This window comes from Phallusia mammillata, chromosome 4, assembly GCF_965637545.1.
Source record: "Phallusia mammillata chromosome 4, kaPhaMamm4.hap1.1, whole genome shotgun sequence".
Classification (NCBI taxonomy): Eukaryota; Metazoa; Chordata; class Ascidiacea; order Phlebobranchia; family Ascidiidae; genus Phallusia; species Phallusia mammillata.
The window spans coordinates 8,842,631-8,865,880 of NC_137255.1; the positions used below are offsets into that span (position 1 = coordinate 8,842,631).

Sequence of the window (23,250 nt, forward strand, 5' to 3'; positions counted from 1 at the left end):
CAAAAATCATTTTTAAAGCGGTTATGTCATGTATTCGCTTATGATGTACGCCTCTCATTTTCGACGTTATGATCAGATTTTAACGATATTTTGCAAGCGTTTACTGAATGTTGTTTAGAGTTGGCGTGTAAAAACCGTTTACATATACCTCAAGCCGTTAGTGGTCTCAAACACGTTAAAGCCTGTACTAATGAAAATGATGAAACACCAAATGCACAGTGAGGACAACACTTTATTGATGGAAAAAGCACCTTATGAACCCAATTTCCACACTTCAACATTTTCAAGTTGAGTCCCATAGTTATATGAAAGCAGAAATAAATGGGAAGAGAATAAATAATTACATTCACAGCAATTGGTTGATTGGTCAGTTAAAAACCTGCATTTACAAGTACATATAGTACATACTAAACAAGGATCTTTAAGTAAACAGACTAAAATAAAACAAAAAGGTGAAACAATATTGCACAGCTGAAAATGTAATGATTTGCTGAATTATCAAGAAAATTAAACCGGATATCATGTGAAAAATGAGGTTGAACCACCCAATTGTTACAACATGCTATCATGCAGACTACTGGTCAAAACTAGAGGTTCTCAATTTATGTCTGATGAATCACTTTTACTGTCCGATTCTACATCAGAGTGCAAAACATTCTCAGAATTTACATGAGACCATAATCACCATGGAGGTAAAATAATATCAACGCCTACAAAAGTTTGAATACAAATTCTTAATTTGGGTATAAGAACTAATAAATAAACTTGCAGGCAGGTAGAACAGTGGAAAAGAAATAACACATATTCCGATTTGATTCATGTAAAACTAAAGTATGTGGTGCATATCTCGACATACAATTTTCTACTGTGAGGCAAGTAACAGGTCATATACATCAATGATTTTGCTAACACTTTAAGAGAGAGCTGTTTTTGTCAACAAAATTCTTCCGCAATGAAAGAGTTTCTTCAATTTTTTTGATATGGAATGTTTCTGTTGATTTTTTCAAGCTTTAATCATTTTTTCAGATGGTGAACTGCAATAAAAAAATAAAGATAAAGTGTATGCTCATTTGACTTGACAATTATGGGTTAAACAAAAGAGGCTTGAGTTTAGTCACCAATAAGCAGTCTAAGTGTTACAAAACAGAGTTAATATTCAATATTGGGGGTTTTAACTGTGCTAAAATTCAAAATAACATCAGCCAGAAATACAGAAAGAGTTGAGTTTAGAAAGGCAGTAACAAGGCAGCCACTTACTGTGAATCATTTCAATTCAAATCCAATCTACAAGCCCTCATATGACAGTGTGCTGGTCCTCACTTTGCTTCATATAAAGGTAAGAACTTGGAATTCTTCTCACTGAAAGGTCTCTTTGCATTGCTTCATTGCCAGAACCTTGATGCCAATCAGGTACTTCAATCTTGATTCTTGGCCCATTTTAGTGTTTAACATATTCATCTCACAGCTTAGAATGCATTTGTTTTTGTCTTGCTGTTTTACAATTAACTGCCATTTTGATATAAAACCCAATTTACCTGCGATTATTATCACAGCAAAAATAATATTTGCCAATAAAAAACAAATTTAATGCTCCACTGCCATTACCGATAAAACCGTCCGCAATCGGGCTGTGTTATAACACAGGTTCTAAAGATTCTAATCCCGCCCGATAAGAAACGCATTATTCTGCGTAACACAGCCGATTTTAATCGGGGACTTCCAGACGGATCTGGTGGCCAAAGCAAATCACGTGTACCATCAGGTTCGACAATGAGTACAGTACGACAGTTATTCTTTTTTAATCATTTTTACAGTTTTTGATTGAAAGGTTAATCATGGCTTTTCAAGATTCTAATTCGGTGACTTCAGCAACTTAAGATTTCGCAGTTATCAAGTGCTGAAAAGGTAAGTATAAAGAAAAAAGGGCGTCCAACGCCTGATATTCAACTTTGTCAGCCAGGAATGAGCCACAACAAGAAATGTATACGCAGTTTTAATTCTGAATGGTATCAAAAGAAAAAATGGCTTTGTGGTTGTGAAGTTAAAAATGTACTGTTCTGTTTTCCATGTTTGCTGTTCGGAGGTGATGAAAAATGCTGGACAAAAGATGGTTTTACAAATGTAGCCAAAATAGGTGAGAAAGCAGAAAAACATGAAAAGTCAAAGAAGCATGTGGACAATATTGTTTCACTTTTGGGAACTGTAAATATTAAGGAAAAACTTAGTGAGGCGTATATAGACTTTCAATTATTGAACACCACAAAAAAGTGGAAAAAAAATCGTGAAATTTTGTCCAAAATAATAGACTGCATTTTGTTCTGTGGAAACTTTGAAACTACCTTACGTGGACATGATGAAAAAGATGAGTATTGATATAATGGACATGTACTGTTTGTCTAAACAGTAGCTGCTAAATTGCTTCACAGGAAGTGTTTCTTAAGAATGAACATTCTACAGACAAGATAGTATAGTGACCACCAAGCACATCCTATTGTTGAAAAAGAAAAGCTAAGTACTGAAATGAAAATGTTTCTGTAGATCTGATGTTCATGATTACTTTGAAAATAATCTAGATGATGTTTTGACAAGTGAAATTACTAGGATGAAAAATCCTTTTTGCTGTTTCCATGAGTCCTTCAAAGGCAAAACAGTTTGGATGCAAACCTTTGTTAGGAACACCATTATTTCCAAAAGACTTGCACTTGCAGTGCTAGTACTACTAAATAGAAAAACAGTTTCTCAGTTGTCATTTGGAATCAAGGAAGAAGCTATCAATTATCATGGCCAAACTATAACTTTATGATTCATTTTGGTTGTAAAAAGGAAGCACAAGGTTTAATAATATGGTTTAAATTTAAGTGAGAGTGTTGTAAATTTTAAAGCTTGAAGGAGTTTTGCACTTAAAAAAAGCAATCATAAGCTATTTGCCAGCAAATAAAGCAGCAATTATAGCAGTTAAAAATCTGAAAGACAAATAATAGTCTGTACACAAAAATTCAAAAAAAAGATGTTAAAATAAACAAGTTCTGACACAAATGTAAAGTGGTTGTTAAATTTGTCAGTTATGATACCAATAAACAGCTGTATGGCTAGTTTTTTTTTGTGACAATTATAATCTGTGAAGTGTCATATAATATGTTGAAAACGCTGACTGTGACCATAAGGTTACTTAAATGAAACATGGCCATTTTTTTAAATGTTGTCGAACTAAAATACTTCGACCTTTTTCGAATCATTACTTTTTTTTATATTCTTGTTGTGTTTTACCGTATTTACAACCGCTTAGTTTCGAGTCTGTGTCACGTGTGTTTTTGTTCCACATTATTACTGCATGTTATGGTGTTTATCCGTCGCTGTGCAAGTAAACAAAATACACAAATGATATCGTCTGGTGTTTACACTCGTGTACATTATTGCGTAACAAAAATTACGTCACAATGGAGTTTCTAATTAAGATTTGTATTACTTGTTTTTCTACACAAAACAATGGCTAGAAAAATATAAATGTAGGTTTTCTATATATTGCCAACTTATATATGTTCAATAAAGGCTAAAATTTTGAGCAGCACCCCCACAAATTTTAGGCACGAGCCGCCACTGGTTGCAGCCATGAATATCGGAAAGTTTGCCGTTAGTTGGGTCATTTTTAGATTCTTTAACGTATTGCATCCAGAGCGAAACTTTAGCTACTCCGCTGTTAATAGCTGTTGGGTTGCTGTTGACAACTCAGGATATTAGTTATCAACCCACCATAGAGCATTAAAAACCACCTTTGCTAATTTACCACCCTTCTAAAGGTGGTACAACACATCCTGCGGGTAAACTGGCATAAATTCCAACATGTTAAGTGGATTTTTATGAACATGCCAGATATTCCACCCCAAAATAGTGAGTGGGGTGTGTGGTACAAACATGTAAATTTAATTTCCACCTTTTCCATTTACAGTGTACACTGTACTATTTTGCTAAAATCAAAGTGGTCTATTTCATTTTACGTCGGTATTATAACAATGCTTATAGATGCAGGTCCTGGTTCATTTGCAATGTTCACTTTTATGTTGTTTCGTAGCGTTAAAACATGGTACAGTATAATTTACCTCAAACGTTTTACATCATGGTGATAAATTGTATTGAGTTAATTTTTAATCTGCAAAATACAAAATTGTTTCGGCGCGGTGTTATCAGAGAAATTGCAATTTTGTTGTTGCCAAAAAACCCGGGATTCTCGAAGACAGAAATTGTCAGCGACGGTAAGGTGGTCCGGTATTTACCGTCGAGCATATCCTCCTCTGCTTTCGCAATATTGAAGGCGGGATTCTCAGATGGTGGTTTGCTGTGGAAATGGCTGTACTATCCTTGCCCCGGTTGACTTAACCGATTGCTAGGCATTTTTGTCTTGTTGTGTGGTTTAGTTGTGACTCAGTATAACCTAGTTATTAGTCACTTAGAATGTAGATCATAAGCCCTAAGTAATGTAGATCTGAAGATCATCAGCCCTTAGCAAATGTCTGAAAACAGGGCTATCTCGAATATCATTTGAAAGGTAGTAAAACACATCCACTGTAATAATATGTCCTTTACAACAAATATATATGACATCTTAAAATGTAAAAAAAAAACTTCACTAAACAAACAACATCAAAGTGGTTGTAAGACAATCTTAATAAAGTAATTTTGAAACAAAGCGAGATAATTGATAGTTTCCTTTCACGTTAGGATTGTTTGCATCGCATTGAACAAGTTCATCGGTTTATTTCGTGTTAAGAACGTTGACACGTTACTGCAAAGCCAAGCAACAAAATTAAACGGCATTTGATCTAATTCGTATCCAACACAACATTCCAAGTAAATTCTCCTATACCTACAGAACAAAAAGTTGTAGAATGGTCTATTATCCGCTCCCGCAGTTTTCTTTGCTAAACTCGTTTGACGGGTTACGTAGCAGCGATACCTAAGTTTCGCCCAGTAAACAAACGAACGCTTTTGCACACGTTACAGTTACAGCTATATTTGAATGTTTCATTTGACTAACTTAACAACATTCCACTAATCGGTTTGCTGTAGAACTTCCTAAGTCAAGTAAACAACGAAAAATCGCCGTTCAGTTGAAACTTCATCAAACTAGTAAATGTTTAGTCGGATATTTTTTCGCTAAAAGTAACTGATTCTCTACGTGGTTATTTTTAACTACATAGCACATTTTTTTGCAAATTGTTTCCACTTAAATTATTAACTATTGTCAAATCAAACACAACTAAATCATGTGGTTTCTTGTTTAAGGATTACACTGAACGGAAATCATATTTAAATCTCTAACGTCTTGATAACGTTCCGATTTTTCAAACGCTTATGTTTTCCATCTTTAGTAGATTCCTTTTGGCCTGTATTTTTTTTATTTATGTTTTCCATCTTTGGTAGATTCCTTTTGGCCTGAATTTTTTTTAAGTCAAAAAGTTTAAAACAAAACTAGCATTTCTTTTAGGGATCAGTAGTGTTTTATGTTTATTTTTCCATAAGTATTCTAACCCATATAGTGAACGTTTTTGCAGAAAGGCCGTATCAGCTTTTTTGACATCCTATGCTACAAAAGTGCCCTTGGTGAAGAAACTTTTATTTAGAGGAGTTTTCATTCCGCCAAAACCGACAAAGAATCGAGACAAATGTTTGCCCAGTAACGAGAATACGTTACGTCATTTATTTGCAACACTATAGCCTAACCTATGTCATCTAGACCAGAAACTCGGGCCAAGAACAAAACGATGATTTTCGTCTTTTATCATCCGCTCTAGCGGTTTTGTGTGCTCCGCGTTTACGGTTGGTGACGGGGCAGCAAAACCAGAGTTTCACCTAGTAACCAAAGTAGACAACTAAACGGAAGCTTTTGTGCACGTTACAGACACATCGAAATCTGATTTGATGATTCCCACAACGTTTCAGATTTTAAAAAAATAGTTGAGAGCAGGGTGTCGAAAGGATTGTAGCAACTTTCTAGAAACCAGATTCCAACTGTTGTTGAAAACCCCTAGTAAGCAGAAATATTTAGTTTGGGAAATTATAGAAATGAAAAGTATAAAAGAAAATGCTGAAGATGTCTTTGTAAAGTTGCGTCGTATATGTATGAATGCTCGGCAATCTATTTTACTCGCGTCATCATATATTAAACTTGTGGAGTGAAATTGTGTTTGGTTTAATAACCTCATTTCAATTTCTGATGTTAAACGATTTGTTAACAAATTGTCCAAAAGTAAAGTTTTAATAAACATATAAGTATCTGTCGCAATATGAAGGGTACATTAAATAACAAAGGTTAACTACATTAGGTAACTTGTCTTTGATATTTTTGTTAACATCGGTGTAAACAGGCAAAAACCGCATTAAGCAATTAATGTCTTGTGGCAGTCACACATGTGTGTGGCAAATCCCTAAAAAACGGCGTTATGTCGACTTATACAAGTTTCTAAAAAACATACAATCTAGAACAAACGAAAAAAAACAGTGACCCGTCGTCAGTAAGCCCCTTTTAGGTTTTTAATTTTCCACTATATATGTTCGTATATGCGCAATGTCGATACCTAGGTTTTGCAGCGTCGACACCTTGGTCAATGTCAAAACCTAGGTTCTGACACAAAAAAATTTTTGCCACCACTTGTCCCACAAACGAGAAAATAAAATACCACAAACAGTTAAAAACTCAATAAAAATGGAAATAAATGCTATGTCTTCCATTGTTGTTTTAGCAAAAGCAGGTTGCATAGCTCATTATAAGCTTAGAAGGTATTGCCAAAACAAACTTGTTAGCCTGGTAAGGCTTTCGGGTCGGGATGTGATTTTTTAAAAACGGGTTCGGAAAAATAAGGATTTGGCCTAAACTTTGAGCCCATCGTTTAAAACTCTGTGCTAAATGAGACTTGTATTTTTGATTTCTTGTTTCTATTTTTGGTACTTTTACATAGTTTTCTCTATTACATCGTGCAAAACAACGTCTTGCGTTCATGATTTTGCCTGACCCTAATTAAAGCTTATGTTTAGGATTTCTTGTAATTCTAAAGAAAGTTGTGTTTTGCACAATTGTTGCTTGATCTGACAAAAATGGACTCGAAGAAGTGCAAAAGTTTTGTAGAAACGCCGATGAGAGGAATTCCTGTTAGCAACGTTCCTGGCATTGGTGAAGCGTTTGCGCGAACTTTGCTACTCTACGGCATTACAACAGTAAATTTATTTTTATTTTTCATAATCACACAACCTTCTACCACTGTTATACGATATGCCCAGTGCCGGATTAACCATTAGTCAAAGTAGGCACGTGCCTACAGGCCAGTCAAAAGTCCAGGCCACTTTAAAATCAACTGAAACGAATTAAAGACGGTAAACCAGGAGTGTGCAACAATTTTCGTCGATGGGCCGTATGACCAATTTCGGACCTCAAGCGAGGGCCACATAATTTTTTTTCATGTGCACAATAAATTCGAAATTCTTCCAAAAGCATCAGTAAATTTATTTTCTACAACATACAGGGTTTCAGCGCAACACTGCATGGCCTTTGCAACAAAATAATTATTTACTAGACAAAGGGAATTGTTACGTCACATTCGGTGAAATAGGCTGCATGCTGTAACTGCTGTATGATCCAACGGTTGGAAAACGCTGATTTAGCTTGTATTGGTTTCGTGCAGTATAGCAACTTAGGAGATGTACCAAAAACTAGTGGAAAATTTTGCTAAATTCTCAGAAGAATTGCATTTTTTTTCTTAACCAGTGTGTTGATGAGGGCCACACAAAATAGCTTGGCGGGCCGGACAGTGGCCCGCGGGCCGTATGTTGCACGGCGCCCCTGCGTTAAACTTTCAACAATGTGTCAACAACGTCTTGGTCGCTGGCACTTTTGTGTATTGAAAGCGATCTACTCCGTAAGATTGACCTCCAAAAACTAGTTAACGCGTTTTCAATCGCAAAAACGCGCTAAGTTGTTATTTAGTTAGGCATATGACCAAGTTTTTGCAGGGTACCCTGTGTCATAGTTGCAACAACGATCTTTGTGACAATGATTTGGCAACACTGATAATTCTAATTTTTTGTCGGCAACCCTGATTTTCGGGCCACTTATAAAATGTGCCTACAGGCCAGCAGACCCTTCGGTCCGACACTGGATATGCCAACAACAACCGAAACACTATTTAACTTGCTATATTTTATACAGGCAGAACAATTGTTTGCCCACTATCTGATAAGAAGACCCAATCGTGATCAGTTTATTTCTTTTATGGTTGGAATGTTGGGACCTGTATCAACAGCCGCCTCCAGCGCAGGTCAAGTGTACGACGCATTCGATACTTGGTATGGAAACTTGTGGTGAAAATGATCTGTGGAATTTTGCAAGCATACTTTCATGAAATAAAAGTGTTGTGCTTGATAACTGTTGTTATTGCATTCAATCTTCAATTTTCTAGCCTTTTTTGCAATAACAAAAAATCAACAGATACCTTCAGCAATACCCACACGAATTGGCGTCACTAATTGTCATAAAGACGGGGCAAAATTTAAATAAAGGAACAGCGAATGTGGTGGTTAACGAAAATATACCAAACCAAAATCACCAGATATTCAAACGTACCAACCAATACTACAGAAATGAGAAATTTATTCTGGTGTTGCTGCATTAAAGCAAAAAAAAACGCAACTTGTTTCAAAGCGTTGATATCAGAACAAACAGCCTTATGTTACTTAATTACAAAGTTTTCATTCTTACTTTAATTTCAAAGACATGATGTATTTTTATCTACAAAAAAAAACTGATCACTACGTCAAGACACGAGGAGACTTTTCTTCGTGTACTTTTTTAGCATCAATAGCAGCCAAGTTACCTAGACCAGAAACGCGGGTAGAGCTACTAACACCATAACGAAAATCACACACCCAAATGTGGTTGGTTGTATCTCCAAAAATGTTCACGGTTAGGGCTATTAGGGTCGGGGTAAGGTATTAGCACTTAAAATTCAATAAAACTAACCCAAAAAAATAGTTACTAACGCAAAAATTTTATGTAATTATTTCCCAACCCAACCCATTTATAGCCGCTAAATAAAAATTCAGCTCTTTACGCCCCCTTGTGAAAGCGAAGTTCGGATTCTCGTTATGGTGTTAGTAGCTCTACCAGAAACGCGGGCCAAGAACAAAACGATGAATTTCGTCTTTTATCATCCGCTCTAGCGGTTTTGTGTGCTACGCGTTTACGGTTGGTGACGGGGTAAGTCAAAGTCATTCGAAGTTACAGACAAGGAAAAAACAATGCAATGCGTAAAAGCATATGTCACGTGATTTAGCTGAACATATGGTGAAAAAACTGCTTATGGGAAAAAACATTGCATTGTCTACATGATAAATGCGTAAACCGACCATCTGGTAATAGCGGTTACAGTTTAAACAGAGCCATATTTTTCTACACTGTGGTCGTAAATTTCTTAAGATTAAAATTTAGCTGAACATATGGTGGAAAGAACTGCTTACCGGAAAAAAAACATTGCATTGTCTACATGATAAATGCGTAAACCGACCATCTGGTAATAGCGGCAACAGTTTAAACAAAGCTATATTTTTCTACACTGTGGTCGTAAATGTCTTGACATTTTGGGAGGGCAAACACAACATGTCAAAACAATTACGACATTACCCGATACCAACGCTCTTTTTATGAACACACATTGACATGCACATTTCAACAAACAATTTGATTTACCGTGCTTGGGATGCTGGTGGTACAATAAAATCACTGAAATAGCTGTCGCTGTGCTATCGCGCTTGACTGCAACCTATCTTCCCAAAATTTGGAACATTTGGGATTTTTGAAACATTTGGGATTTTAGGGATTCCTATTGGTTCATTTGCCCCGTGCTCGCTCGACCGTGACCGACACTTACGCGAAACTCAAAATCCAGGTACCTGTGTCAGTGAACAGGTTTTTTGAGTGTTTTTGGGTTTCTTAAACCTGAATAGCTGTGTTTCGAAGTAGATTGTTTAATTCAAATGGCCAATGCCCCCCAGGAACCTTGATTTTGCCGAAAATACTGCAGACAGGAAACGTTACACTGCGTTTTGTCCCAAGTTGCAGCAGGTGTCGGTAATTACCGTCAGACGATAATTATCACTCCGCCCAGGCCCCTTCTGATACTTCAGGAAAGACTTCAATCATGTCACTATCGACACTGCTCCAAAAAGGTATGTTCCTACAGTTTGTTTGGAAACTCTGTTAAAAGCATGTTTGCTGTGTTATGACTGTATGTTTAGCTTTGGTAGAACTATTGGGTTGTTGTTACAAGATCTGTTCAGTCAGTCAAGGTTTTTCCTGTTAATTTCATTACTTAGATATTGTTATAGAGGTATTTGAACAAGAACTATTACTCGCCAATGTGAATAATCATTGGGTCAGTTATTTTAGCGATATTTTAAAGCTATAGGCTCTATATCCATAGACACGTATTTCTTGGTTTTATGCTCACTATTTGTCTGACTTGTTTACCCAGTCAAGTATTAGCTATTTAATTTAGGTTGCAAGCTGTTGTAAGTATATTTTGTAATAATAATGTGTATGGGTATGGATGAGAAGCTAACATAGTCAGTTGTTTTGGAAACACCCATAAACTAGGTCACAGTGTGAGATTGTGAGAGTTAGTTTACCAGTTGTTTTGGGGACATTTCAAAACTATGTATTGCACTGTAACATACCTACACTTAGTGGTAATTATTTCAGTGATTTTTATTGTGAGAGTTAGTTTATCAGTTCTTTTGGGGACATTTTAAAAGTATGCTTTGCACTGTAACATACCTACAATAAGTTGTAATGATTTTTGTAATGATTCTTAATTAATTCACTATATGATTCAGAACATTTTTGAAATCTAACATTAAATGTGTCCGATTCAGGTCTTACAGCCAAGATTGGAATGAAAGGCTGCAGGATTATGACAGGATGTGCTACAAGCTCGGCTCACAGTCAGCACATGACTGAAAATGGACAAAGATCACTGCCGAAGTGAAAAAATGGGCAAGACATGGCAATATCACAGACAGGAATGTCTTTGGCAATTTGGTGAAGTGCAGTTGTGGCTATCATCAGCAGGTAAGCTTTTTGTTTTTTAAAGTTGGCAGTTGTTTAAACCTACCTTTCTAGATATAGCTACAGTTACTGGCTAGCAGTAGATTGTGCAGAAGTGTCTATTAAAGGCTGTTGTAGCTTAGATTTTCAAACTGTAACTACTCAAAGTGTTGCCACTGTCCCTAGTTACCTTTAATTGCTGTGTCTATGGTAGTTTAAATTTGAACCCATGTACTGTATTATTTCATGTTTTTTTGTTTTCTTTACGTACATACTAATGACACATATTTTTACAGATCGGGCCATGACTGGACCGTTTATGGCCAGGAGTCGTGCCGGAACGACCGGCAACAACCCCATAACAATCCAGCACCTGCTGACCGAACTGCACTGCTAGGCGTGGCTTAAAAAGACGCCACGACAGAGCCTCCAGGTGGAAGGGCCGTGCAAGGAACCTGCGTGAGTCAGGTCCGCGACCAAGCTGATATACATCTGCCTCCAGTTAACGAAACGACAGTTATTTAGTGGTAAGGAAGGTTATACTGTCGAAACGCCAACCAGCAACGCGCAGAGAGACGTGCTAAGGCGCCCAAGCAGCGTCGTTTTTTATAAATTGTTACGCGTTATATTTTGTGCACTGTGTTCTCGTATTGGTTGTCGCATAATATTTGCATTAAGTGCAATTTTTGGGTGCTTGTCAAACGATTGCAGTTTGCTTTTGTGAACAATATACAGTGACAGATTTGCAAATGCGTTTGGTGATTGGTTACAGGAAACATTTAATGAGACAAAGTCACATATGAATAATAATAAAAAAACGTGTTGTGTTCGTTGTGGGCTAAAAGCAGGTCGATGTAAGTGACAAAAATAACATAAAACTTAGGTTATTGTCACATAGAAATGCAAAAGGAAATTGTCACGCTAGTGGGCCGCAGCAAGCAAATATGCAGAGAAAGGGGTCCAGCCGTAGGCCAACAATTATACAAATAGAATCAAAAACCAAATATAAATTAATTAATAGCATAAGTTGTAAAGCGGAGGAAGTTATTAGCACAAGGCTGCAAGATATCAACCCCGAGTATGCTTAAAACTTCCAGTTCCGGCTTTACCGGCGCTCCTTTGCCCCTTTTCTTTTGCCCCCTTTCCGCCTACGTCTTGCCCCCTTTAGGTAGAAGATTGCGTCCCAGCTTTCGCGCTTGACTGCAACCTATCTTCCCAAAATTTGGAACATTTGGGATTTTTGAAACATTTGGGATTTTAGGGATTCCTATTGGTTCATTTGCCCCGTGCTCGCTCGACCGTGACCGACACTTACGCGAAACTCAAAATCCAGGTACCTGTGTCAGTGAACAGGTTTTTTGAGTGTTTTTGGGTTTCTTAAACCTGAATAGCTGTGTTTCGAAGTAGATTGTTTAATTCAAATGGCCAATGCCCCCCAGGAACCTTGATTTTGCCGAAAATACTGCAGACAGGAAACGTTACACTGCGTTTTGTCCCAAGTTGCAGCAGGTGTCGGTAATTACCGTCAGACGATAATTATCACTCCGCCCAGGCCCCTTCTGATACTTCAGGAAAGACTTCAATCATGTCACTATCGACACTGCTCCAAAAAGGTATGTTCCTACAGTTTGTTTGGAAACTCTGTTAAAAGCATGTTTGCTGTGTTATGACTGTATGTTTAGCTTTGGTAGAACTATTGGGTTGTTGTTACAAGATCTGTTCAGTCAGTCAAGGTTTTTCCTGTTAATTTCATTACTTAGATATTGTTATAGAGGTATTTGAACAAGAACTATTACTCGCCAATGTGAATAATCATTGGGTCAGTTATTTTAGCGATATTTTAAAGCTATAGGCTCTATATCCATAGACACGTATTTCTTGGTTTTATGCTCACTATTTGTCTGACTTGTTTACCCAGTCAAGTATTAGCTATTTAATTTAGGTTGCAAGCTGTTGTAAGTATATTTTGTAATAATAATGTGTATGGGTATGGATGAGAAGCTAACATAGTCAGTTGTTTTGGAAACACCCATAAACTAGGTCACAGTGTGAGATTGTGAGAGTTAGTTTACCAGTTGTTTTGGGGACATTTCAAAACTATGTATTGCACTGTAACATACCTACACTTAGTGGTAATTATTTCAGTGATTTTTATTGTGAGAGTTAGTTTATCAGTTCTTTTGGGGACATTTTAAAAGTATGCTTTGCACTGTAACATACCTACAATAAGTTGTAATGATTTTTGTAATGATTCTTAATTAATTCACTATATGATTCAGAACATTTTTGAAATCTAACATTAAATGTGTCCGATTCAGGTCTTACAGCCAAGATTGGAATGAAAGGCTGCAGGATTATGACAGGATGTGCTACAAGCTCGGCTCACAGTCAGCACATGACTGAAAATGGACAAAGATCACTGCCGAAGTGAAAAAATGGGCAAGACATGGCAATATCACAGACAGGAATGTCTTTGGCAATTTGGTGAAGTGCAGTTGTGGCTATCATCAGCAGGTAAGCTTTTTGTTTTTTAAAGTTGGCAGTTGTTTAAACCTACCTTTCTAGATATAGCTACAGTTACTGGCTAGCAGTAGATTGTGCAGAAGTGTCTATTAAAGGCTGTTGTAGCTTAGATTTTCAAACTGTAACTACTCAAAGTGTTGCCACTGTCCCTAGTTACCTTTAATTGCTGTGTCTATGGTAGTTTAAATTTGAACCCATGTACTGTATTATTTCATGTTTTTTTGTTTTCTTTACGTACATACTAATGACACATATTTTTACAGATCGGGCCATGACTGGACCGTTTATGGCCAGGAGTCGTGCCGGAACGACCGGCAACAACCCCATAACAATCCAGCACCTGCTGACCGAACTGCACTGCTAGGCGTGGCTTAAAAAGACGCCACGACAGAGCCTCCAGGTGGAAGGGCCGTGCAAGGAACCTGCGTGAGTCAGGTCCGCGACCAAGCTGATATACATCTGCCTCCAGTTAACGAAACGACAGTTATTTAGTGGTAAGGAAGGTTATACTGTCGAAACGCCAACCAGCAACGCGCAGAGAGACGTGCTAAGGCGCCCAAGCAGCGTCGTTTTTTATAAATTGTTACGCGTTATATTTTGTGCACTGTGTTCTCGTATTGGTTGTCGCATAATATTTGCATTAAGTGCAATTTTTGGGTGCTTGTCAAACGATTGCAGTTTGCTTTTGTGAACAATATACAGTGACAGATTTGCAAATGCGTTTGGTGATTGGTTACAGGAAACATTTAATGAGACAAAGTCACATATGAATAATAATAAAAAAACGTGTTGTGTTCGTTGTGGGCTAAAAGCAGGTCGATGTAAGTGACAAAAATAACATAAAACTTAGGTTATTGTCACATAGAAATGCAAAAGGAAATTGTCACGCTAGTGGGCCGCAGCAAGCAAATATGCAGAGAAAGGGGTCCAGCCGTAGGCCAACAATTATACAAATAGAATCAAAAACCAAATATAAATTAATTAATAGCATAAGTTGTAAAGCGGAGGAAGTTATTAGCACAAGGCTGCAAGATATCAACCCCGAGTATGCTTAAAACTTCCAGTTCCGGCTTTACCGGCGCTCCTTTGCCCCTTTTCTTTTGCCCCCTTTCCGCCTACGTCTTGCCCCCTTTAGGTAGAAGATTGCGTCCCAGCTTTCGCGCTTGACTGCAACCTATCTTCCCAAAATTTGGAACATTTGGGATTTTTGAAACATTTGGGATTTTAGGGATTCCTATTGGTTCATTTGCCCCGTGCTCGCTCGACCGTGACCGACACTTACGCGAAACTCAAAATCCAGGTACCTGTGTCAGTGAACAGGTTTTTTGAGTGTTTTTGGGTTTCTTAAACCTGAATAGCTGTGTTTCGAAGTAGATTGTTTAATTCAAATGGCCAATGCCCCCCAGGAACCTTGATTTTGCCGAAAATACTGCAGACAGGAAACGTTACACTGCGTTTTGTCCCAAGTTGCAGCAGGTGTCGGTAATTACCGTCAGACGATAATTATCACTCCGCCCAGGCCCCTTCTGATACTTCAGGAAAGACTTCAATCATGTCACTATCGACACTGCTCCAAAAAGGTATGTTCCTACAGTTTGTTTGGAAACTCTGTTAAAAGCATGTTTGCTGTGTTATGACTGTATGTTTAGCTTTGGTAGAACTATTGGGTTGTTGTTACAAGATCTGTTCAGTCAGTCAAGGTTTTTCCTGTTAATTTCATTACTTAGATATTGTTATAGAGGTATTTGAACAAGAACTATTACTCGCCAATGTGAATAATCATTGGGTCAGTTATTTTAGCGATATTTTAAAGCTATAGGCTCTATATCCATAGACACGTATTTCTTGGTTTTATGCTCACTATTTGTCTGACTTGTTTACCCAGTCAAGTATTAGCTATTTAATTTAGGTTGCAAGCTGTTGTAAGTATATTTTGTAATAATAATGTGTATGGGTATGGATGAGAAGCTAACATAGTCAGTTGTTTTGGAAACACCCATAAACTAGGTCACAGTGTGAGATTGTGAGAGTTAGTTTACCAGTTGTTTTGGGGACATTTCAAAACTATGTATTGCACTGTAACATACCTACACTTAGTGGTAATTATTTCAGTGATTTTTATTGTGAGAGTTAGTTTATCAGTTCTTTTGGGGACATTTTAAAAGTATGCTTTGCACTGTAACATACCTACAATAAGTTGTAATGATTTTTGTAATGATTCTTAATTAATTCACTATATGATTCAGAACATTTTTGAAATCTAACATTAAATGTGTCCGATTCAGGTCTTACAGCCAAGATTGGAATGAAAGGCTGCAGGATTATGACAGGATGTGCTACAAGCTCGGCTCACAGTCAGCACATGACTGAAAATGGACAAAGATCACTGCCGAAGTGAAAAAATGGGCAAGACATGGCAATATCACAGACAGGAATGTCTTTGGCAATTTGGTGAAGTGCAGTTGTGGCTATCATCAGCAGGTAAGCTTTTTGTTTTTTAAAGTTGGCAGTTGTTTAAACCTACCTTTCTAGATATAGCTACAGTTACTGGCTAGCAGTAGATTGTGCAGAAGTGTCTATTAAAGGCTGTTGTAGCTTAGATTTTCAAACTGTAACTACTCAAAGTGTTGCCACTGTCCCTAGTTACCTTTAATTGCTGTGTCTATGGTAGTTTAAATTTGAACCCATGTACTGTATTATTTCATGTTTTTTTGTTTTCTTTACGTACATACTAATGACACATATTTTTACAGATCGGGCCATGACTGGACCGTTTATGGCCAGGAGTCGTGCCGGAACGACCGGCAACAACCCCATAACAATCCAGCACCTGCTGACCGAACTGCACTGCTAGGCGTGGCTTAAAAAGACGCCACGACAGAGCCTCCAGGTGGAAGGGCCGTGCAAGGAACCTGCGTGAGTCAGGTCCGCGACCAAGCTGATATACATCTGCCTCCAGTTAACGAAACGACAGTTATTTAGTGGTAAGGAAGGTTATACTGTCGAAACGCCAACCAGCAACGCGCAGAGAGACGTGCTAAGGCGCCCAAGCAGCGTCGTTTTTTATAAATTGTTACGCGTTATATTTTGTGCACTGTGTTCTCGTATTGGTTGTCGCATAATATTTGCATTAAGTGCAATTTTTGGGTGCTTGTCAAACGATTGCAGTTTGCTTTTGTGAACAATATACAGTGACAGATTTGCAAATGCGTTTGGTGATTGGTTACAGGAAACATTTAATGAGACAAAGTCACATATGAATAATAATAAAAAAACGTGTTGTGTTCGTTGTGGGCTAAAAGCAGGTCGATGTAAGTGACAAAAATAACATAAAACTTAGGTTATTGTCACATAGAAATGCAAAAGGAAATTGTCACGCTAGTGGGCCGCAGCAAGCAAATATGCAGAGAAAGGGGTCCAGCCGTAGGCCAACAATTATACAAATAGAATCAAAAACCAAATATAAATTAATTAATAGCATAAGTTGTAAAGCGGAGGAAGTTATTAGCACAAGGCTGCAAGATATCAACCCCGAGTATGCTTAAAACTTCCAGTTCCGGCTTTACCGGCGCTCCTTTGCCCCTTTTCTTTTGCCCCCTTTCCGCCTACGTCTTGCCCCCTTTAGGTAGAAGATTGCGTCCCAGCTTTCGCGCTGGAAAGCCGGTAAATTTCTCCAAAAAGTGACCAAAATGGATTCACTACACAAATGTATGTTTTCCACGTATATTACTATTTTTATTCGGCATTAATATAAAAACAAATACCACCATAATACTAATTTGACTGATAATACGAATTCCCATTGTTTACACATAAAAGTTCGGTAATATATTTACTTTTAAAAATACAGCGCATTTTTTCTTTCTTTCCAAAAGTTTGAGTGTATTACACCAAAAAAAATATACCAAGTCAACACACAAAGAGGCATTTTTCGTTTTCGTTTTTAGCAGAATTTTGGACAACAAAGTTTTGAAACTCGTAAAGAATGTTTTGCCCAGGAAGGTTGCTGATAATATTACAGAACACAATTCAACAAGAAAATACGTTATTATTAAAAAAGGTTTGTTTACATTTGGTTCATGTAGGAATATGCAAAATCAAGCAATTAGAATTAACGGTGTTGCTAGTGAGGCCACAAAGACAGTCAATGGAACCATGGCACGTTGGTCTTCGTATTTTAGTCAGCCATCCATACAAAAATACATGCCTTGTTTACACCAGCTAAAACCGAGCAATACTGGTCGAAAAAACGGCAAACAAAAATCAAAACACAAAGCGGAAATCTCTTTTATGATTAACGAACAAATCAAGTTAATTACTCACAGTAGTTAATCGACGCATAACACCCTAAAGAAAACGTCGAAATTTTTTTTGTAACAAATGTAATACGGTCACGGCTATTATAAGTCAGAATAAACAAAAAATGTAATAAGATTTGTTAAAACAATGCGTGCAAAAGTTTTGCATTGGCCTGACTGGGCTACACCCAGTTACCCCCACTTCTTAGGCCCCCAACAATGACAGTTTTAATAATTTACATGTATGTAAAAACCGCCCCTTTTAGGTGCCATTTAGGGGCTCATACAACTTTAACCCGCCTCTGAATCTCTTGTTGTACTAATCTTAAAAACTTGATGTATAGGCACAGGTTCATAGCCTTTCGGGTGCAACACAGTTAAGTGCTTTGTAGCAACGATTGCGAATATGTTTTTTGGCATTGAAACATCTTGAAGCACATTTACGAGCACAATTCCAAGCGACCTTGATCTGACAAGATCCTCTCCTGCGAATGTAAGGTCGCATTCACGAACATCCAACACACCTATGTTGTGTACGCATGCAGCCAATGACTCAGCACAGCCAAACGTCAAATAGTTCCAAGACAGATCTAGACGTTTCATCTAAACAATGGAAAAGATGTATAAGCATTGTCTCAAGCAAATTTTATGCCGTAGAAACGATCATTTTTCAGAGACGCAATTAATTACAACGAGACGCAAGCAAAACCATCAAATCGTATTAAACTTTATTTAAAACTAGCATTTACTTGCAAATGGAAAGCACGGAATAGCTTTTGAGAAGAACTTAAATCAAAAAACATTTATAAAAGATCAATACGACAAAGTATTTGTTTCCATATGTCAAAAGCACTATAAACAAGGTCATTGCCTTCTGGTATAATCGTTATAGATTGGGAATTACAAACCGGTTTTGGTAGAGCAAGTATCTTAGGCGACAAATCCTTAACGCCTTCGCACCCTATATCACATTTCAGCAAAATCAGCTCCTCAGTGTTGTGGACACAACGAGATAGAAATCGTGTTCCTTCATCTCCGAGCTTTATTTTAGTCAGGTCAAGTTTTTTTAGCTGACAAAACAGGTACAGGTTAATCTGGACTTTTTTATTTCCATTGAGAAAACGGAAAACATTTGTGTTGAACTAAAATTCATACTGATTTTCGTTTCTGCAAAAATACATAAAGCATTTATAGAACAACATAGCATCTTACGTTGGGATCCAACTAAACCAAACGTAAAAGTTATTGTAGCATTCAATTGCCCTTTAAAATGCGGTGCGTGGTTTTACAAATAACTTCATTACTGTCTTTATTTGTTACACTGAGTGAGTGATGGTTCCTAAACTTTTACTGAATAGTTAGTCTATCTTGGTTTGTGGCCAACCACACATTGCCAAGTTTGGATGCGACCAAAAAATGTTTTGTTTATTGTCAACAAATTGGGATTCAGTGATGTATAGTTAAGTTGTTGCTTTTCATTTGCACACGAGAGAAGTTTTAATCACAAGAAGTAAACCCAAAATTGGTTACACAAAAGGAAAAATACACACCGGCTTTTGCAGGAATTGGATGGAAATGGTGAGCTTTTCGACATTAGTGATCACCATTTTGCATCCACGAAGTATTAGTCGTTCGATATTGTGGACGCAGCCAGCCAGTGCTTCTGTTTCAGTGTCACCGATTGGGTTGTATGAAAGGTCGAGTTTCTTTAACTGACGACAAAAGGACACAGTGTCGAATGATTTCGCAGTATCAGACATTATTCACGACAATTTTTTTAATAACTAGGCTACCCGCAAATTAAATTAATTTTTGAATTTTGCCTCACGATGGACGAACGACATAATTTACGACTTTATATTACCGGAGACCAACGCTATGCTAACAAAATCATGTTATCACGGACTATTCAAAAAAGATTTTGATTTCGTAAGTCATGTAATACCTGTCGCTGTGCTGTTGACGTGAAAAATCTAATTATTGTTTCACTGTATTGGTTTTTATGCGCACATTACCGTTTTTTTCAGGACTTGTATCTTTGCACACAAGATTTCAATGCATTTCTTCTCCATCTTACATTCGGCTATTTCCAGCTCTTCAACATTGCAAATGCAAGCAAATAGAACATCGGCTTCCACGTATCTTATCGTGATACCGGATATGTCAAGTTTCTTTAGCTGAATACAAAAGTAAAAGGTTGGGTTAAACACATTTGGCCTTATAGATGAAGTAACAACACAATTGTTCCAAAAATAAGGAACTACCAGCGCAAGGTTTGAACGTTATTAGTGTCAAAAAGACCATTTGCAAATAAAGTTAAATGCAGTTCATTACAAGACAAAAAGTAGTATCACTACCAAATTTACGTTCAAGCGCAATTTAGAACTAAAATAATTAAAGGCCCATTCTTCTTGTAGGTTATCCGCCGTAGCTTGCAAGTACAAACCAGACATGTTTTGGATATTGCTGTCAAAAAATAAAACAACGCCATGTTTTACCGGACTTTGTAAATCTTGTATTCTCAATGAGAAGGCTTTTAAACCGCCAGACGCAATCTTACACTTCCACAACACCACTTCCTGAAAGTTGCCGACGCAACGAGCCAGTGAAGCTGCCGAACAAGCGCTGAGATCGTTGCCGGTAAGATCAAGTGTCTTGAGCTTAGATAAAAATACATACTTTAGATTCAGGTTTAGGTTGTGACATGGGTCGGGTACGAAGTTACGAGCTGAGTTTTAACAGAATTGGATATTTTATTGGTATAGTATAAATTTGTGTATAGCCTATAGGGCATTTTCAAAATATATTTGGGCTCTGGTTGGGTTCACATTTTGGACCTAATTATAACTCTGCAGCGGATATACACCGTAAAGTATTACTGTAGTATTTTGAAAAATATAGGTCCCAACAACTGAACTCCTAAACCAAAGAATAGATCATCGTAAATCCCGGTTTCTTGATAACTATGACATAACGAGTTAGTAAGTTAGCAAATATTGTTTACCGAAGTATCTTTTGCTGTTTGCAGCACAAATGAGACGTTCTCCACATCTATTGGACTAAGAGGAGAGTACCGGAAGGAGACAACACCAGGAAGCGAATGTAATATTGTTGTTGTCATCTCTGGATTGTTTGCCTCGTGGGCCCAGCTGCACACGCGCTTGATCTCGTTTGCCATTTCTTCCTCTTCGGCATCATCATCCAAGTAAACAGTAATATGATCCATGAGCAAGGACTTTTTTGCTTTCCAGTCCTTTGCCGGACACATTGGAACAAAGTATCGAAGTTGGTCAAAGACTGTGCGATCACAAATTCCAAAAACAAATTTGGCAACAACTTCCCATCTGTTGTCACGTAGATGCCTACATAAATCTGAAAACTCCTCAACAGGCATGACCATCATCAAGTAGAATGCTGCAAAAAACTCCTGCCAGACCAGGTGAGAAAAGTAGCAAATTTTGTCCCCATCCAATATTGTCAGCTTCAGATTAACATGCATAGCAACTGACGTGTGTAAATATGCATTCGCAATGTATTGGTCAATACCTGAAGCTTTGAAGTGAGTGAAATAAAAAACGGCCCTTTCATCGAGAAATCCGTCCCAAGCCATTTTTGCCAGTTTGTCCAACATGCAGTTTTGGCCTTTCAAGTGTTCAGTTCTAGAATACTGGCCGCAAGTGAAAGCAAGAACTCGAGTAAGTGAAACAAACTGAATTTCGCCTTTGTAGATCATCAGAAAGTTGAGTGTTAATATAAAGTTGACAGGAACATAACAATATGCAAAAACACTTCTGTTTTGCACCAGTTGCTGCTGTATCTGGTTGTATTTGTTTCCACATATTTGAAGTCCAAGTTCATCCTGGGATGATGGGGTCAATCCAAGTATCTGAGCAATAAACTTTGGTCTATAGGATGCATGTAGGTTGTATAGCTGAGTTGGACGTGATGTGACAATCTTGCGAGCTCGTTTGAGCAAATTTCCCCCTATAATATGCTTAAGGTAATTTTCCGCTTTTGATGCGAAAGGCAGCAGGGGAAGTGACACATGACTAGAAAATGATCCAAAAGCAGCCTCATCTAAACCGTCGAATAGCAACAAAACATTTGGATCTCTCATTATTTCACCAAGTATAAAAGTTTCTTCTTCTGACGTTCCAGACCATTCAGGCAACATTGTGGAAAGAAGAAACTCAAGTAAAGTCATCTCTCTAGTAAAGTCGATGAATCTGATAACAATGTAGAAAAAATAAGAAGTTCTTCCAAATATCTGCTCATCTAAAGCTTGTAAAGCCCATTTTTTAATTGATGTGGTCTTTCCTATTCCAGCCTGTCCAACAACGCCAACTATGTTTCCATGTTTTTGCACGTAATCACGTTTTTCTTGGACGTTTTCTGCACTAAACTTTAGGTATGCATCTTGTTTTGCAGCTTCTTGTGAAACCCGGAAAAGATCAGCCCCAATTAGATCACCTTCAGACTTTTCATACAAATTTTCAAGCTCCTTTCTGCGATGAAAATGTCCTTCTGCTAGAAACGCATCGTCTATTTGTAACGATTTGCTCGCTATGGAAAGTTTTACCGGGGTCATTGGACGATGAGGAAACTCTGATAAAGACGATTCTTCACCAGCGATAGTCCTGGCTTGTTTTTTAAGCATGTTTCTCATGTTCACCCCTGTTAAAAAATTTACGGTACGATACTGAGTGGATGATGGCTGTCCAGATGAAAAGTGAGATACTGGTGCTTTGGGGCAAGTCTCCTCGTCAAGGACACTGGATCCACTTTCTGTTTGGGGATCGGTGGTATTAGTTTGTGAAGGGGAAAGCAGGGGTGGTGTTGGTGGTAATTTTGGCAAAGTTTCTTCATGGGAAGAAAGTACAGCTGGTGATTGCCTTAAATTAGTTTGGCCGATTTGTCGGACTCTCTTATCTAAGGGGTGGCTGGATTGATAAACATTGGTGACATTCTGCTTTACCAAAACGGAATTGTGTAACACTTCGCTAGTGGTGTGGATGTGCTGGTATCCTATACAGGGAGCTTGTTCAGCATCCTAAAAAGGACAGCAGAATTAACGCTTTGATTTTACCTTGCATATTTAAATACTCACCACATTTTCAGCGCTGACATGTACAGGACATATGTTGTTCGAAATTTGTCCTTGGGTTAAGAGGCGTTGGTGTACATCCAACCTTCGGTCCATATTTGTTTGAGATACATTGTTGTGTACGATTAGGTCTAAATTCGATTGAGAAGTTTCATCATTTAGTCTTTGGTTTAAACTTTGTTGCTGTACATCATCGTCTGTTTCCTCGCTAAAATTTGGTGTTGCTCGTTGTCGTA

The 23,250-nt window shown here is 37.7% G+C and overlaps 2 long non-coding RNA genes across 2 annotated transcripts; one reads left to right on the forward strand and one right to left on the reverse strand.

Moving 5' to 3' along the window:
* Positions 1-214: 214 nt before the first annotated feature.
* On the reverse strand, positions 215-1,857 carry LOC145225113 (uncharacterized). Its single transcript, XR_013859807.1, has 2 exons — positions 1,258-1,857; positions 215-1,034 (listed from the first exon to the last, which is right to left on the reverse strand). It is a non-coding gene; the product is annotated as an uncharacterized LOC145225113 (long non-coding RNA).
* A 4,534-nt stretch (positions 1,858-6,391) lies between these two features.
* On the forward strand, positions 6,392-8,353 carry LOC145223416 (uncharacterized). The gene is made up of 2 exons (XR_013859473.1): positions 6,392-7,209; positions 8,198-8,353. It is a non-coding gene; the product is annotated as an uncharacterized LOC145223416 (long non-coding RNA).
* The last annotated feature ends 14,897 nt before the right edge of the window (positions 8,354-23,250 follow it).